General features: G+C 50.8%; 1 long non-coding RNA gene across 1 annotated transcript; it reads left to right on the forward strand.

The window, feature by feature from the left end:
* Positions 1-296: 296 nt before the first annotated feature.
* On the forward strand, positions 297-9,173 carry LOC120921667. The gene is made up of 3 exons (XR_005744925.1): positions 297-332; positions 5,394-5,503; positions 9,161-9,173. It is a non-coding gene; the product is annotated as an uncharacterized LOC120921667 (long non-coding RNA).
* Positions 9,174-16,219: the final 7,046 nt, after the last annotated feature.

The following is a 16,219-nucleotide window of genomic DNA, read 5'->3' on the forward strand; positions in this document are numbered from 1 at the left end:
GGCCACGCTATTTGTACATGCTGCAAATTTCATATTGAACTTTATACCTGTTAAAAGAAAAGAAAAGAACAATGGCACCCAAACGCGAGTTGTGTGTTCAGCCGTGATTTCCAATTGTCGGGGGCCAGAGGCAAGTCTCAGGACTGTAGTTCCTTTTATCGCCACAAGGCGGCAATCTAACTTATACCAGCACAGGAAGTCTCTATGGAAGACAGGAAGTGATGTCAGGAAAAGACAGGAAGTGATGTCAGGATATAAACAGGAAGTTCCAGGTGAGAGGTGAGTCAGGAGGAAGTAGAGAGAAGACATTGCTGGAACTGGCAGCAGAGAAGGTAATAAGATTTTATTTTCTAGTTATTATTATTATTACAGCACTTTATATACACATTGTACATTCACATCAGTCCCCGCCCCAGGAGCTTACAATCTAAGTCTCTGACTCACATTCATACACATAATAGCGCCAGTTATAGACCGGAGCCAAATCACTTCCCAGAGAGAGGTCTGCAGTCCAGTGTCTCCCTACTATCCACCCAACTACTGCCCCCCCCCCCTGTCCACCCTACTGCCCCCCTGTCCACCTAACTACTGCCCCCCCCCTGTCCACCCAACTGCTGCCCCCCTGTCCCCGCTGTCCACTACTACCCCGCTGTCCCTCAGTCCACCCCAATGCCCCCCTGACTACTGCCCCCCTGTACACCCCGCTGCTCCCCTTTGTCCACCTGACTACTGCCCCCTGTCCACCCTACTGCCCCCCCTTATCCACCGACTACTGCCCCCCTATCCACCCTACTGCTCCCCCCCTGTCCATCTGACTCATGCCCTCTGTCCACCCTACTGCCCCCCCTTATCCACCTGACTCGTGCCCCCCTGTACACCCCGCTGCCCCCCTTTGTCCACCCGACTACTGCCCCCCTGTCCACCCTACTGCTCCCCCCTGTCCACCTGACTCATGCCCCCTGTCCACCCTACTGCTCCCCCCGTCCACCTGACTCATGCCCCCTGTACACCCTACTGCCCCCCCTTATCCACCCAACTACTGCCCCCTCCCTGTCCACCTGACTCATGCCCCCTGTACACCCTACTGCTCCCCCCTGTCCACCTGACTCATGCCCTCTGTCCACCCTACTGCCCCCCCTTATCCACCCGACTACTGCCCCCTTTCCACCCTACTGCTCCCCCCCTGTCCACCTGACTACTGCCCTCCTGTCCACCTGACTCATGCCCCCCTGTACACCCCGCTGTCCACTACTACCCTGCTGTCCCTCAGTCCACCCCAATGTCCCCCTGACTACTGGCCCCTGTCCACCCTACTGCCCCCCCTTGGCCACCCAACTGCTGCCCCCCTGTCTTTCTGACTACTGCCCCCCTTATCCACCCCACTGCACCCCGCTTATCCACCGGACAACTGCCCCCTGTCCATCTGACTACTGCCTCCCATTATCCACCCCGACTGCTGCCCCCCTGTCCACCTTACTCATGCCCCCCTGTACACCCCGCTGTCCACTACTACCCCGCTGTCCCTCAGTCCACCCCAATGCCCCCCTGACTACTAGGAGTGCAACGGATCAAAAAACTCACGGATCGGATCGATCCTCGGATCAGCAAAAAAAAAGACAAATCTTGTTACACCCACCAGAGTTTTAGATTTCACAGTTCTTCTCAACACAAAACGGAGCTTATGTGCTTAAATATAGTGTTTGGAAATCCGACGGACTGTTTATTGCTAATGTGACAGAACACCTCTGATTTTCACATTTAAACAGTCCGTCAGATTTACAAATATTGTATTTAAGCGTATAAGCTCTGTTTTGTGTTGAAATAACTGCATCTTGCAATACTTATATGTGCAGCCAAGTGGAAGTCGCAGCCCCATGTACGAAAGTGGTGTCACCAGTTCCCTACTGTGACCTGAACTATCCCAATCATCAGATCCCTTTAGTGTCATTGATCGGCGGGCTGAGTGTCTAGTGAAAATCCCCCCTACGTGCTCAGTCCATACAGATCCCCCCCGATCGCCTCCTCTCTCTTCTCTGGCAAGCAGCAGGACGCCCGGTGCGGCGGCGGCGGCTCCCCGTGTGGATTCCTCAGGGTGCAGCATGGAGCTCATCGCTGGGCTGTTAGGAGTCAATGACATATTGAGCTCAAGTGCCCACAAACTTCCGAGGAGCAGCCTGCATCCCCCGCGCCGGGTGGACCTCGATGGCCGCTGCTTCGATAGCTAGGCCGAAGCCGCGACCTTTCCTATGGACCGGGAGGCCCGTGGATCGCCGTGTGTCCCGACCCGAAGGTGCTGATCCGTACGGATCAGTTGCACCCCTAGTGACAATACTTGATGGCATTCTTGTGCCACAGTGCCTACACACCGTCACGGTTTTATCCACTAACCTCTTTCCTTCATCATTATATTTGACAGGGAAGACAAAATGCTCCCATACAGGGGATTTAAATGACGCGGGGCATTCAAGCTCCTCCGTTCGCCATGACCACGCTGTGTGTGGACTGAACATGCGCAAATGTTTTTTTTATTTTTTTTAGAAAACAATCCTCGGATCACGTGTGTGCGGTTCGGATCAATCTTTTTCGGTACGGATCAATGACGATCCGTTGCACCCCTACTGACTACTGCCCCCCTGTACACCCCGCTGCTCCCTTTTGTCCACCTGACTACTGCCCCCTGTCCACCCTACTGCCCCCCCCCATCCACCCTACTGCTCCCCCCCTGTCCATCTGACTCATGCCCTCTGTCCACCCTACTGCCCCCCCTTATCCACCTGACTCGTGCCCCCCTGTACACCCCGCTTCCCCCCTTTGTCCACCCGACTACTGCCCCCTGTTCACCCTACTGCTCCCCCCTGTCCACCTGACTCATGCCCTCTGTCCACCCTACTGCCCCCCCTTATCCACCTGACTCATGCCCCCCTGTACACCCCGCTGCCCCCCTTTGTCCACCTGACTCATGCCCTCTGTCCACCCTACTGCTCCCCCCCTGTCCACCTGACTCATGCCCCCTGTCCACCCTACTGCTCCCCCCGTCCACCTGACTCATGCCCCCTGTCCACCCTACTGCCCCCCAATTATCCACCTGACTCATGCCCCCTGTACACCATACTGCCCCCCCTTATTCACCCGACTACTGCCCCCCTGTCCACCCTACTGCCCCCCCCTTTGTCCACCTGACTACTGTCCCCCTGTCCACTGCTGTCCACCCCGCAAAATAATTTTTCTCCTTCACTGTTGGGCACTGATGATCGGGGAACTGATGAAGCGGCACTGATGATCGGGGAACTGATGAAGCGGCACTGATGATCAGGACACTAATGAAGCGGCACTGATGATCGGGACACTGATGAAGCGGCACTGATGATCGGGACACTGATGAAGCGGCACTGATGATCGGGGAACTGATGAAGCGGCACTGATGATCAGGACACTAATGAAGCGGCACTGATGATCGGGACACTGATGATCGGGACACTGATGAAGCGGCACTGATGATCGGGACACTGATGAAGCGGCACTGATGATCAGGACACTGATGAAGCTGCACTGATGATCGGGACACTGATGAAGCGGCACTGATGATCGGGACACTGATGAAGCGGCACTGATGATCGGGACACTGATGAAGCGGCACTGATGATCGGGACACTGATGAAGCTGCACTGATGATCGGGACACTGATGAAGCGGCACTGATGATCGGGACACTGATGAAGCGGCACTGATGATCGGGACACGGATGAAGCGGCACTGATGATCGGGACACGGATGATCCATACCTTGATTATCAGTATGTGTCCCTAACAAACTTGCCGGTTACCAGCTCTCCTCTCCTCACACTGTGACAGCGCGTGAGGAAAGGAAAACCAATAACCGGCAGGTCTGTTTACATTGTGACCAGCTGTGATCACCGAGTGCGCCAAATGCGCGCCCCGGGGGGTGTGGTTGTGGGAGGATGTCCATGGACACCCCCTCAGAACTGGAAGACCACGCTGTAGATGTCTTTTGCTATAGCATTGTTGGGAAGTGGTTAAGACCCTCCCACTGTTAATGCAATTTGGCCACACCCACTGCTCGCCACGGGGTGCTGAGCGCACCGCATTACTACCCTCTTCAACCTCTTACAGTCCTACAGTGTATACTACAAAACAATTGCAGCATGCTGCTAAAGTGTTTGGCCTTATGTGCAGCGTGTTCATCCACTCCTATGGGCGGCCCTGCGCACACGGCTCCTCCTAATGGGCGGCCCTGCGCACACACGGCTCCTCCTATGGGCGGCCCTGCGCACACGGCTCCTCCTATGGGCGGCCCTGCGCACACGGCTCCTCCTACGGGCGGCCCTGCGCACACGGCTCCTCCTATGGGCGGCCCTGCGCACACGGCTCCTCCTATGGGCGGCCCTGCGCACACGGCTCCTCCTATGGGCGGCCCTGCGCACACACGGCTCCTCCTAATGGGCGGCCCTGCGCACACACGGCTCCTCCTAATGGGCGGCCCTGCGCACACACGGCTCCTCCTAATGGGCGGCCCTGCGCACACACGGCTCCTCCTAATGGGCGGCCCTGCGCACACACGGCTCCTCCTAATGGGCGGCCCTGCGCACACACGGCTCCTCCTAATGGGCGGCCCTGCGCACACACACGGCTCCTCCTAATGGGCGGCCCTGCGCACACACACGGCTCCTCCTATGGGCGGCCCTGCACACACACGGCTCCTCCTATGGGCGGCCCTGCACACACACAGCTCCTCCTAATGGGCGGCCCTGCACACACACACGGCTCCTCCTAATGGGCGGCCCTGCACACACACAGCTCCTCCTAATGGGCGGCCCTGCACACACACGGCTCCTCCTACGGGCGGCCCTGCACACACACGGCTCCTCCTAATGGGCGGCCCTGCGCACACACACGGCTCCTCCTATGGGCGGCCCTGCACACACACGGCTCCTCCTATGGGCGGCCCTGCACACACACAGCTCCTCCTAATGGGCGGCCCTGCACACACACACGGCTCCTCCTAATGGGCGGCCCTGCACACACACAGCTCCTCCTAATGGGCGGCCCTGCACACACACGGCTCCTCCTACGGGCGGCCCTGCACACACACGGCTCCTCCTACGGGCGGCCCTGCGCACACACACGGCTCCTCCTAATGGGCGGCCCTGCGCACACACACGGCTCCTCCTAATGGGCGGCCCTGCACACACACGGCTCCTGCTATGGGCGGCCCTGCACACACACGGCTCCTCCTATGGGCGGCCCTGCACACACACGGCTCCTGCTATGGGCGGCCCTGCACACACACGGCTCCTCCTATGGGCGGCCCTGCACACACACACAAGGCATTGTACGACCAATACCGTCCAGATAATTCTACGCTGTCCTTCTACAGAGAAACCTTCATACATCACAAGACCAATGAGGATGAAGGCGGACCGGAGTCACATGACTGAGAGGATACTAAACCTCACCCTGGAGATCATCTACCTGCTGACCGGAGAGGTGAGGATTCTGGGAGGTCACATGACATCACTCTTATCTCTATTAATAATACAGACCTGACCGGAGAGGTGAGGAGGATTCTGGGAGGTCACATGACATCACTCTTATCTCTATTAATAATACAGACCTGACGGAGAGGTGAGGAGGATTCTGGGAGGTCACATGACATCACTCTTATCTCTATTAATAAAACACAGACCTGACCGGAGAGGTGAGGAGGATTCTGGGAGGAGGTCACATGACATCACTCTTATCTCTATTAATAATACACAGACCTGACCGGAGAGGTGAGGAGGATTCTGGGAGGTCACATGACATCACTCTTATCTCTATTAATAATACACAGACCTGACCGGAGAGGTGAGGAGGGTTCTGGGAGGTCACATGACATCACTCTTATCTCTATTAATAATACACAGACCTGACCGGAGAGGTGAGGAGGATTCTGGGAGGTCACATGACATCACTCTTATCTCTATTAATAATACACAGACCTGACCGGAGAGGTGAGGAGGATTCTGGGAGGTCACATGACATCACTCTTATCTCTATTAATAATACACAGACCTGAACGGAGAGGTGAGGAGGATTCTGGGAGGTCACATGACATCACTCTTATCTCTATTAATAATACAGACCTGACCGGAGAGGTGAGGAGGATTCTGGGAGGTCACATGACATCACTCTTATCTCTATTAATAATACAGACCTGACCGGAGAGGTGAGGAGGATTCTGGGAGGTCACATGACATCATTCTTATCTCTATTAATAATACACAGACCTGACCGGAGAGGTGAGGAGGATTCTGGGAGGTCACATAACATCACTCTTATCTCTATTAATAATACACAGACCTGACCGGAGAGGTGAGGAGGATTCTGGGAGGTCACATGACATCACTCTTATCTCTATTAATAATACACAGACCTGACCGGAGAGGTGAGGAGGATTCTGGGAGGTCACATGACATCACTCTTATCTCTATTAATAATACACAGACCTGACCGGAGAGGTGAGGAGGATTCTGGGAGGTCACATGACATCACTCTTATCTCTATTAATAATACAGACCTGACCGGAGAGGTGAGGAGGATTCTGGGAGGTCACATGACATCACTCTTATCTCTATTAATAATACAGACCTGACCGGAGAGGTGAGGAGGATTCTGGGAGGTCACATGACATCACTCTTATCTCTATTAATAATACACAGACCTGACCGGAGAGGTGAGGAGGATTCTGGGAGGTCACATGACATCACTCTTATCTCTATTAATAATACAGACCTGACCGGAGAGGTGAGGAGGATTCTGGGAGGTCACATGACATCACTCTTATCTCTATTAATAATACAGACCTGACTGGAGAGGTGAGGAGGATTCTGGGAGGTCACATGACATCACTCTTATCTCTATTAATAAAACACAGACCTGACCGGAGAGGTGAGGAGGATTCTGGGAGGTCACATGACATCACTCTTATCTCTATTAATAATACACAGACCTGACCGGAGAGGTGAGGAGGATTCTGGGAGGTCACATGACATCACTCTTATCTCTATTAATAATACACAGACCTGACCGGAGAGGTGAGGAGGATTCTGGGAGGTCACATGACATCACTTATCTCTATTAATAATACACAGACCTGACCGGAGAGGTGAGGAGGATTCTGGGAGGTCACATGACATCGCTCTTATCTCTATTAATAATACAGACCTGACCGGAGAGGTGAGGAGGATTCTGGGAGGTCACATGACATCACTCTTATCTCTATTAATAATACACAGACCTGACCGGAGAGGTGAGGAGGATTCTGGGAGGTCACATGACATCACTCTTATCTCTATTAATAATACAGACCTGACCGGAGAGGTGAGGAGGATTCTGGGAGGTCACATGACATCACTCTTATCTCTATTAATAATACACAGACCTGACCGGAGAGGTGAGGAGGATTCTGGGAGGTCACATGACATCACTCTTATCTCTATTAATAATACAGACCTGACCGGAGAGGTGAGGAGGATTCTGGGAGGTCACATGACATCACTCTTATCTCTATTAATAATACAGACCTGACCGGAGAGGTGAGGAGGATTCTGGGAGGTCACATGACATCACTTTTATCTCTATTAATAATACAGACCTGACCGGAGAGGTGAGGAGGATTCTGGGAGGTCACATGACATCACTCTTATCTCTATTAATAATACAGCCCTGACCGGAGAGGTGAGGAGGATTCTGGGAGGTCACATGACATCACTCTTATCTCTATTAATAATACAGCCCTGACCGGAGAGGTGAGGAGGATTCTGGGAGGTCACATGACATCACTCTTATCTCTATTAATAATACACAGACCTGACCGGAGAGGTGAGGAGGATTCTGGGAGGTCACATGACATCACTCTTATCTCTATTAATAATACAGACCTGACCGGAGAGGTGAGGAGGATTCTGGGAGGTCACATGACATCGCTCTTATCTCTATTAATAATACACAGACCTGACCGGAGAGGTGAGGAGGATTCTGGGAGGTCACATGACATCGCTCTTATCTCTATTAATAATACACAGACCTGACCGGAGAGGTGAGGAGGATTCTGGGAGGTCACATGACATCACTCTTATCTCTATTAATAATACAGACCTGACCGGAGAGGTGAGGAGGATTCTGGGAGGTCACATGACATCACTCTTATCTCTATTAATAATACAGACCTGACCGGAGGGGTGAGGAGGATTCTGGGAGGTCACATGACATCACTCTTATCTCTATTAATAATACAGACCTGACCGGAGGGGTGAGGAGGATTCTGGGAGGTCACATGACATCACTCTTATCTCTATTAATAATACACAGACCTGACCGGAGAGGTGAGGAGGATTCTGGGAGGTCACATGACATCACTCTTATCTCTATTAATAATACACAGACCTGACCGGAGAGGTGAGGAGGATTCTGGGAGGTCACATGACATCACTCTTATCTCTATTAATAATACACAGACCTGACCGGAGAGGTGAGGAGGATTCTGGGAGGTCACATGACATCACTCTTATCTCTATTAATAATACAGACCTGACCGGAGAGGTGAGGAGGATTCTGGGAGGTCACATGACATCACTCTTATCTCTATTAATAATACACAGACCTGACCGGAGAGGTGAGGGGGATTCTGGGAGGTCACATGACATCACTCTTATCTCTATTAATAATACACAGACCTGACCGGAGAGGTGAGGAGGATTCTGGGAGGTCACATGACATCACTCTTATCTCTATTAATAATACAGACCTGACCGGAGGGGTGAGGAGGATTCTGGGAGGTCACATGACATCACTCTTATCTCTATTAATAATACACAGACCTGACCGGAGGGGTGAGGAGGATTCTAGGAGGTCACATGACATCACTCTTATCTCTATTAATAATACAGACCTGACCAGAGAGGTGAGGAGGATTCTGGGAGGTCACATGACATCACTCTTATCTCTATTAATAATACACAGACCTGACCGGAGAGGTGAGGAGGATTCTGGGAGGTCACATGACATCACTCTTATCTCTATTAATAATATACAGACCTGACCGGAGAGGTGAGGAGGATTCTGGGAATCTAACATGATATTCCTATTGGTTCCCCAATACAGAGATTTCCTCTTGTGAAGTCAGGTGATCACATGACCATCACAGTGCCTCCACGTGACTCCCTAAAACCTGAGAGACACAACATGGAGAAGATTCTAGAAGTCACCAAGAAGATGATGGAGCTGCTGACAGGAGAGGTGAGGAGGATTCTGGGACATTATCCAGTAACAGACAAGGGGTGTGTCTGGATGGTGACGGTATCATTGTGTGTGTCAGGTTCCTATAAGGTGTCAGGACGTCACTGTCTATTTCTCCATGGAGGAGTGGGAGTATTTAGAAGGACACAAGGATCTCTACAAGGACGTCATGATGGACAATCAGCCGCCCCTCACATCACCGGGTAAGAGGAGACTTTATTGTAAAGGAGAGAGCAGTACGGAGGCTCCCCCCAGATCCCCCATTGTAACGGTCAGGGGTTAACACTGTTCACGATCTTCCATTCCTCCAACCCAAGACAGCTTATCTGACCCTCCAACCATCCAGCAGACCCGATCCATTCCATAAGAATTCCCCCAGAATTAAGACGAGACAAGCTCTGTTCTTTCTGAGTCAAATGAACACTTTTAATGGTATCTTAGCTTTCTTATATACAGTACAACCATTTTACAGTAATCAAAGGAACAAAAACACACTCCACCCACACATCACACAATGGGGCTTCAATCACATTCTTTTAGATAATGACATTCAGAGGAGTTAATTATCCCCCAGACGTTCCGTCTCCGACAATAAGTGATTCACCTGCATAATACACATTCCAATTTCAGACGTTCTGTCTCCGGTCTGACATAATACGAAAAACGAGGAAAGGTCTGGTGTCCCCAGTGACCCACTTCCATCCCTGTTACATAAAGTCAAAACAAAAAGACTTTAAATGAAGTGGGTAATGTTTCTGCCAGTAAAAATAACAGTAATTGTATAGTATATCATTTATTCAAGTAAAATTTTTACATGTGTAAAGTAACATTGTTACATACATAACACCAACAATTGGCAATTGAAACAATACATAGACAGTAAATATTAGTACACAAGTATAATAGTGGACAGGATACACGGGCATCGTACTACCCGACTAGCCTAGTTTCGCAAGATCCAGCTCGCTCTTCAGGGGTGTGTAACACTGTACCTAGGATGAAAAAAATATGTTTGGCAATCTGGCATAGTATTGGTTGTAAAAGGCACAGGGCAGGAGGGGTTAGTCCCCATACTCACCACCGAGCTTGACCATGGCTACAAATGTGCGGCCCCAAGACGGCAGCAGCAGGTGTCTCACCCGGGAGCTGAGGGGGCGGAGTCAAAATGGGGGGACCCCTCCAGGGGCCAAACGGAGAGCAGGCATGGCATGTGTATAGTGATGTATCCAAAGAGACCTCATAGTCCATAACATGTATAGGCTGTGAACATAAGTATGTTTTATCAGATATCTAAAGTAGTATAAATCAATATTAGCATAGAATTATATCTGAATGAAAGGCCTGGGCCAGAAATGGTAGCGAGATGGTAGGAAACATGAGATATCAGGGGGATACTAACAGATGACAGGATAGAAGAGAGAGGTGAACTGTGAGTGTGTGTAGTGATGTGTCGCTAGAAACCTATGTTAATCCATACAAGAGTATAGTACAACCATTTTACAGTGATCAAATGAACAAAGAAACTCTCCACCCACACATCACAGAATGGGGCTTCAATCACATTCTTTTAGATAATGACATTCAGAGAAGTTAATTATCCCCAGACGTTCCGTCTCCGACAATAAGTGATTCACCTGCATAATACACATTCCTATGTCAGACGTTCTGTCTCCGGTCTGACATAATTAACATGACCTAATTACTACAGTTGACCCTAAGTACATTCCACACACAAAACAGCATTAGCATCACACAATGGAATGTCTAGGAGCAGACCCAGTTAACACCTCAAAAGTATGTGTCCCCACATAAATGAATACTCTCCTATTGACCTGGTGGGGTCAGAATAACCAACTTGTAATATCTCAAGATATCCTGCAATACATGAATTATCATTAATGTCCCATCTCATGTAATCCGAGATATCAGTTCTCAGTCATCCTATGCCCAAAAAGTGACTCCTGTTACATGGCTCCCTCCTTGTGGAACACTCCGGCAGACCCGGCTTGATCCTTTTCGGGTCAACTTGGGGATGTCCGGAACTAGGAGGCTGGGATGACGTCTGTTTCCCGGGATAAACCATCAGCATTGCCATTTGGCTTACCAGGTCGGTAGCTGATGGGGAAGGTGAATAATGGAATTCAGTTCTGGAACAGTCACTTGCTTTGCTCTCTCAATGGCTCCTAAAACCTGTTGCTGATGCTCTTGGGACAGATACGGCACCACCTGGATGCAAATCCCATTTAATCTTTTGACAATTTCCGCCTGTTTGTGCATTTCAATGTTCAAGCCCCGGGACATCTCATAATACATGACATAGTGACGTTGCATCTCTGATTTCTCACTGGCCAATTTGTCACATTCCCATTTTAGACTGTGATATTGTGCCGGATCTAAGGTACATGTCGGGGAAGGTAATCTTACCCGGGTCTCAGCAGCAAGCGGGTTGGTTCCAGCAGCATGGGTCTGGGCACAGGTAGTCACTGTGTGGGCTTCAGCGGAGCACATCGGGGCATAAGCAGAAACAAGGGGGGGCCAAATCATTCCCCAGTAGTACATCCGCTGGCAAATCCTTCATCACCCCCACATTCACATGTCCCGAACCAACCCCCCAATCCAGGTGAACCCGGGCATTAGGTAGCCGGAAGACGGTGCCTCCCGCTACTCTTACGGCTACAGTGTCTCCGGTGTGCTGGCTCTCTGGGATGAGTTTCTTCTGTAGCAGGGTCATGGTGGCCTCAGTATCACGTAGCCCATTGGCTACCTTTCCATTGACCCGGACAGTCTGTCTGTGTTGCTGCCTGTTGTCCTGGTTAGCTGCTTGTATTGTATCTGCCTCGTGCAGGACGCCCCAAGGTTCTTCCTCCTCAACGCAGTGGGCCGCCGGCTGTCTCCATGACTGACTGCCTGGGTGGATTCAAGGGACAGTCTGACTTTTTGTGTCCTAGCTGTTTACACCCAAAACACTTGATGGGTTGTGAGTAGCCCTGGGAGTTGAACCTAGGCTGCTGAGGATAAGTGGCCGCTGGAGGTGGTGCTGTAGGGCGGTATGACTTGGGTTGGTAGGCGATAGCCGCCGATCGATAATCCACCCGAGCTGTTGTCTTGACCACAGAGTTGTCCAGTTTGCGGGCATCTGTGTATTCGTCCGCCAGGCGAGCTGCTTCAGACAAGGAGAAAGGGTATCTGTCCCGGACCCACTCTCTGACTCCCCGGGACAGTTTGTCAAAGAAGTGCTCCAGCAGGAACACCTGCAGCACCTCTTCCCCGGATTCTGCTTGGCATCCATTGACCCAGTGGGATGCTGTGCGGTGTAGGCGGCATGCCCACTCGGTATATGAGTCTCCAGTCTGCTTGCTCGTCTCTCGGAACCGTCTCCGGTATGCCTCCGGTGTGACGGCACACCTGGCCAAAAGTGCTTCTTTTACCAGTCCATAGTTCATAATATCCTTGTCTGGGATGGCCCTGAACGCTTCACTGGCCCGGCCGGACAATTTCCCAGACAAAATGGTAACCCATTCCTCTGTGGGCACCCGGTGTAGGGCACATTGCCGTTCAAAATCAGCAAGGTACCCATCGATCTCCCCTTCAGTTTCAATGAAATTCTTAAAAGCAGCAAAATGTATCTTTCTCCTTTCAGTTGGTGCTGCTGTGACTTCTGCTGCTGCAGAACGTCTTTGCCGTAGCCAATTTGCGTCCACAGCCGCTATAACTCGGTCTATGATCTCCGGTGGAGGGTTAGGGCCATAGTGTGCCAGTCTTAGTTTGATAGCCCGATCAAAACTTGCCTCCTCCGGGGTCCTGTCTGTTACACTGGGCCTTTCCGTTAAGTTGGGTCTTTCAGCTCCATCCATTTGGACAAGTTCTGTGATCATGTCCATCTTCTTATGGTTGCTGGCCGGTCTTCCGTGGTTCTCCAGTAAGTCCTTGTAGCTGTCCTTTAAGGCTGTGGGATCATCTCACTGCTAGCCAACAATTGTAACGGTCAGGGGTTAACACTGTTCATGATCTTCCATTCCTCCAACCTAAGACAGCTTCCGACACTCCAACCATCCAGCAGACAGGACCCATTCCATAAGAATTCCCCCAGAATTAAGACGAGACATACGCTCTGTTCTTTCTGAGTCAAAAGAGTGAATACTTTTAATGGTAACTTAGCTTTCTTATATACAGTACAACCATTTTACAGTAATCAAAAGAAAAAAAAACTCTCCACCCACACATCACAGAATGGGGCTTCAATCACATTCTTTTAGATATTGACATTCAGAGAAGTTAATTATCCCCCAGACGTTCCGTCTCCGACAATAAGTGATTCACCTGCATAATACACATTTCAATGTCAGACGTTCTGTCTCCGGTCTGGCATAATTAACATGATCTAATTACTACAGTTGACAAGTACATTCCACACACAAAACAGTATTAGCATCACACAATGGAATGTCTAGGAGCAGAACCAGTTAACACCTCAAAAGTATGTGTCCCCACATTGAATGAATACTCTCCTATTGACCTGGTGGGGTCAGAATAACCAACTTGTAATATCTCAAGATATCCTGCAATATGAATTATCATTAATGTCCCATCTCATGTAATCCGAGATATCAGTTCTCAGTCATCCTATGCCCAAAAAATGACTCCCGTTACACCCATCATCTGATAAACACATAGAAACAATGTATTGATAGAGGAGGACACCCCTCCAGAGATCAGCACAGGTGGGTCATTCACACCAAATACATCCCTCCACCCATACTATGCTGTACATTACATACTCCTGACCCCTGCACTATATTCTCTATGTTGTACATTACATGCTCCTGACCCCTGCACTATATTATCTATGTTGTACATTACATACTCCTGACCCCTGCACTATATTCTCTATGTTGTACATTACATACTCCCGACGCATGATCTGGTAGGAGATCAGAGGACCCATTTACTAGTTACCTTGAGGGGGGAATTGTAAGATCCTCAGAGACAAAGCTGCCTGATATGGGCGGTGTAACGGTCACCACCGTTTACGCCCTTCCATCCCATCCACGACAGCTTATCTGACACTCCAACCGTCCAACAGACATCAGACATCCCAGAATAACGAGACTTGCTCCATTACTGGTTTCAAAATGAAGACAACTTTAATGGTTTCTTCTCAGCTTATATACAGTACAAGGCATGGAAGTATTCAAAGGGACAATGAAATCTCCACCCCCCTAATCACACACTAAGGCTAATTACTAAACATTCCTTCATTAACAGCATAACAAACAAAACACCATCAGTTTATGTCTAGTAATAATCTTTGTATTTCTATTTTAGTAGATGGACGGGAGATGAGGAAAACCTCAGAGGATTGTCTCACTTTGTCTCCAGACTGTAAAGTAGAAGATGAGGACATCACACAGTATAGTCCAGGAGAAAACCCGACTACCTCAAATGTCCATCCGGCACCACACAGTGTATATGGACCATCGTATTCCTCTTATCCTGAGGAACCTCGGACTGTGCGGGACGGTGCCGGACCATCGTATTCCTCTTATCCTGAGGAACCACAGACTGTGCGGGACGGTGCCGGACCATCGTATTCCTCTTATCCTGAGGAACCTCAGACTGTGTGGGACGGTGCCAGACTATCGTCTTCCTCTTATCCTGAGGAACCTCAGACTGTGCGGGACGGTGCCGGACCATCGTATTCCTCTTATCCTGAGGAACCTCAGACTGTGCGGGACGGTGCCGGACCATCGTATTCCTCTTATCCCGAGGAACCTCAGACTGTGCGGGAGGGTGCCGGACCCTCGTATTCCTCTAATCCTGAGGAACCTCAGACTGTGCGGGACGGTGCCGGACCATCGTATTCCTCTTATCCCGAGGAACCTCAGACTGTGCGGGACGGTGCCGGACCATCGTATTCCTCTTATCCTGAGGAACCACAGACTGTGCGGGACGGTGCCGGACCATCGTATTCCTCTTATCCTGAGGAACCTCAGACTGTGCGGGACGGTGCCAGACTATCGTCTTCCTCTTATCCTGAGGAACCTCAGACTGTGCGGGACGGTGCCGGACCATCGTATTCCTCTTATCCTGAGGAACCTCAGACTGTGCGGGACGGTGCCGGACCATCGTATTCCTCTTATCCCGAGGAACCTCAGACTGTGCGGGAGGGTGCCGGACCCTCGTATTCCTCTAATCCTGAGGAACCTCAGACTGTGCGGGACGGTGCCGGACCATCGTATTCCTCTTATCCCGAGGAACCTCAGACTGTGCGGGACGGTGCCGGACCATCGTATTCCTCTAATCCTGAGGAACCTCCAGACTGTAAAGTAGAAGATGAGGACATCACACAGTATAGTCCAGGAGATAACCCGACGACCTCAAATGTCCATCCGGCACCACACAGTGTAGATGGAACATCGTATTCCTCTAATCCTGAGGAACCTCAGACTGTGCGGGACGGTGCTGGACCATCGTATTCCTCTTATCCTGAGGAACCTCAGACTGTGCGGGACGGTGCCGGACCATCGTATTCCTCTTATCCTGAGGAACCTCAGACTGTGCGGGACGGTGCCGGACCATCGTATTCCTCTTATCCTGAGGAACCTCAGACTGTGCGGGACGGTGCCGGACCATCGTATTCCTCTTATCCTGAGGAACCTCAGACTGTGCGGGACGGTGCCGGACCATCGTATTCCTCTTATCCTGAGGAACCTCAGACTGTGCGGGACGGTGCCGGACCATCGTATTCCTCTTATCCTGAGGAACCTCAGACTGTGCGGGACGGTGCCGGACCATCGTATTCCTCTTATCCTGAGGAACCTCAGACTGTGCGGGACGGTGCCGGACCATCGTATTCCTCTTATCCTGAGGAACCTCAGACTGTGCGGGACGGTGCCGGACCATCGTATTCCTCTTATCCTGAGG

This window comes from Rana temporaria (genome assembly GCF_905171775.1).
Source record: "Rana temporaria chromosome 2 unlocalized genomic scaffold, aRanTem1.1 chr2p, whole genome shotgun sequence".
NCBI lineage: Eukaryota > Metazoa > Chordata > Amphibia > Anura > Ranidae > Rana > Rana temporaria.